The 3176-nt window shown below is 44.1% G+C and overlaps 1 non-coding gene across 1 annotated transcript; it reads left to right on the top strand.

Moving 5' to 3' along the window:
- The first annotated feature begins 1588 nt into the window (after nt 1-1588).
- Nucleotides 1589-1727, top strand: LOC133902605 (small nucleolar RNA Z247). The gene has a single exon (XR_009906930.1). It is a non-coding gene; the product is annotated as a small nucleolar RNA Z247 (small nucleolar RNA).
- Nucleotides 1728-3176: the final 1449 nt, after the last annotated feature.

Genomic DNA, 3176 nt, shown 5'->3' with positions numbered 1-3176 from the left:
ATCCATATATGATGAAGTTGTATTGGTGGCAATTCTGCAAGGGGCGAATGACAAGCTAGAGGCAGTGAGGGGCATTTCGTTTGCGTTTAGTCGATATGCAGAAACAAATGAGGCCAGGGACACAATGAAGATGTTTTTGAATGGGTTAAGTCAAGATGTAGAATCAAGTGAGGCCCGGAATGCAGTGGGGTGGATTCGGCAGCTACATGCGGACTCAAGTTTTCCCTTCATTTCGTTCCCTTCCTGATTCACTTCTCCATGCTCATTCCCTTTATTTTTCCTCCTCTCCAATAGTTTTCCTTCAAAGAGATTCGTAAAGAGAAAGGAGAGAGAATCTTGTCCTGGAGAAAATGACCTTAGCAATCCCTTCGTAAAGAAACCATAAAGAGAAACTGTCGGAGCGCTGAAGAGAACGAAAATTCCTTCGCGAAGGGATTCTGGACCGCGAAGGGAATCCATTGGACATGATAAAAGGCCCGGGAGGAAATGGATATGATTCGGATACAAAACACCTGGAAGGAAGCGAATGAGGAGTTGATGAGGTGTGCAGAATCACGTGACGGGTACCACATCTTCTGGCAGGGTTTAGAGCTGGGGAAGAATCTCGGATCGAGTTCTGACGGTTGGAAGGTGTTGGCAGATTTCTGGGTGGAGGCGTTGCTCTACGTTGTGCCGTCTGACAATGCAGAGGAGCACATGAGGCAACTCTCGTAGGGTGGCGAGTTCATAACCCATCTGTGGGGTTTGCTGTGTCATGATGGAATCCTAAAGCAGAAAGATTCAAGCGACCCTTCCGTGTTGTTGAAAGATAGGATCAATATGAATCAATAAGTTGAGATTGTAATCTCTGAAGTAACAGAATTGGAGATAGAAATCGAGAAATAGAGTTGGATAACTATTGACGGGTAGGATATCTGTTGTCGGTTATTTGTCAGTTCTTCAGTTTGGATTCTATAATCTGTACCTGCAATACATCTATAAATACAAGACATCTGCTACCGATTGAGGTATGCAGTATTAGCACATCCATCATGAGCTTCTATATGGCATCAGAACCTCTCTGATCCACCAGCGCCATGTCGATGAGTTCATCCACCTGTGTCGCCGATGGCAGTACCAAGAACCAAACCCCACTGATTTAATCCTTTGCCCACCTCATCACCATTAAACTTACACGAGAGAACTACCTGTTGTGGCGAGTGCAGTTCCTACCTATCTTCGAAGCAATCAGCTACTCAGGATAGTAGATGAGACTATCAAGGTTCCATCGGAGTTCATCACAAAGACGATGGAAGACGGCACCATGCAAGAACCAAATCCAGAGTTCTTGACTTGGCAACAACAGGACCAGATGGTTCTCGGGGCATTACTGTCTTCTCTGTCAGAAGGAGTGTAAAGCCAAGCTCTGCACCTCAACACCTCCCCTGAGGTATGGAGCACGCTGGAGAGAATGTTCTCCGGAGCATCACAAGCTCGGTCCATGCAAATACGAGTTCAACTTGCCAATCTCAAGAAAGGAGGATTGTCGACAATGGACTACTTCAACAAGAAGAAGATGCATGCTGACACACTTGCAATGATCGGTCAGCCACTCCGAGAAGAAGAATTTATCTCATATGTTCTTTCCAGGCTTGATGAAGCATATAACTACGTTGTTAGTTCCATGACCACTCGTGTTAAACTTGTATCCACTAATGATCTCTTTGCGCACTTAATCAGTCATGAGATGCACATTGAGTCAGGACACTCAGGCCTGAAGCCTGAGGAACACTCGGCCAATTTTGCCCCAAGCTGCCGAGATCACGGTCGTGGATGAGGTGGGCGTGGTCGTGGATGAGGAGGACATCGACAAAATCATCAGCGAGGAAGCAATTAGAATCAGAACACTGGAAGGCCCACTTGTCAAATTTGTGGCAAGATGGGACATGAAGCAGCCATTTGCTAGCATCATTTTGATCAAGGGTACAAAACTTCAGAAGAGCACACTGCGAATTCTGCTGCAACACCAAGCTATCCCATCGACACAAGCTAGTATGTAGACATTGGCGTGTCGGATCATCTGACAAGTGATCTAGAGAAGCTCGCGATCAAAGAAAGTATCCTGGGAAGGATCAAGTCTCTACAACTAATGGCATAGGTATGCATATTCATCATATTGGCCAATCTAAAATTTATACGAAATCTCATCTCCTACACCTAAATGACATTCTTCATGTACCATCTGTCACCAAAAACCTATTGTCTGTCCGAAAATTTGTTTTTGACAACAATGTCTTGTTTGAGTTCCATCCTAATCACTTTCTTGTTAAGGATCGGGACACGAAGCAAATCATCATTAGAGGCCACTGTCGAAGGGGACTATATGTTCTGGATGATGTCCAAAGTTCAAGCAAAGGTATCTTCCAGACTTCAAAGGTTCCTCAAGCATGATGGCACGCTCGCCTTGGTCATGTCTGCCCCCAAATAGTCCATCACACCATTAGTCAGTTTAGTCTTCTATGTCAGTCTAGCCGAAGCAATAATGTTTGTGATGCTTGCCAACGTACAAAGAGTCATCAATTGCATTTTTCCCTATCGAATAATGTAGTCTCTCGCCCTCTTGAGCTTATATTCTCTGATGTTTGGGGTCTTGCCCGAACAACAGTAAATGGGGAGAAGTATTATGTGTCTTTCATTGATGCTTATAGTCGATTCACATGGATCTATCTCTTTAAACAAAAGTTTGATGTGTTTCACCAATTTCAAAAACATGTGGAGAGACTACTGATGAGAAAATTCGCATGGTGCAATCGGACTAGGGTGGTGAATACCATAGGCTCCACTCTTTCTTCACTGATATTTTCATTGCTCATAGAGTATCTTGTCCCCCCCTACCCACACACACACAGAATGGATCTGCATAATGAAACATCAACACCTGGTTGAAACTGGCCTAGCATTGTTAGCCCACTCATCTCTTCCTCTTTTGTTTTGGAGGGGGGTGCTTTTCTTGAAGCTTGTTTCATCATCAATTGTCTTCCAAACCATGTTATAAATTTCACTACTCCTCTTGAGCATCTCACTAGTGTTAAGCCAGATTATGGCATCCTCAAAACCTTTGGCTGTGCATGTTGGCCACACTTAAAACCATACAACAATCATAAGCTACATTTTAGATCCAAACAATGTGTTTTCCT

The sequence above is a fragment of the Phragmites australis genome, chromosome 20 (genome assembly GCF_958298935.1).
Source record: "Phragmites australis chromosome 20, lpPhrAust1.1, whole genome shotgun sequence".
Lineage (NCBI taxonomy): Eukaryota > Viridiplantae > Streptophyta > Magnoliopsida > Poales > Poaceae > Phragmites > Phragmites australis.
Note: the sequence above shows the minus strand (reverse complement) of the source record. Positions and strands in the feature narration are given on the sequence as shown.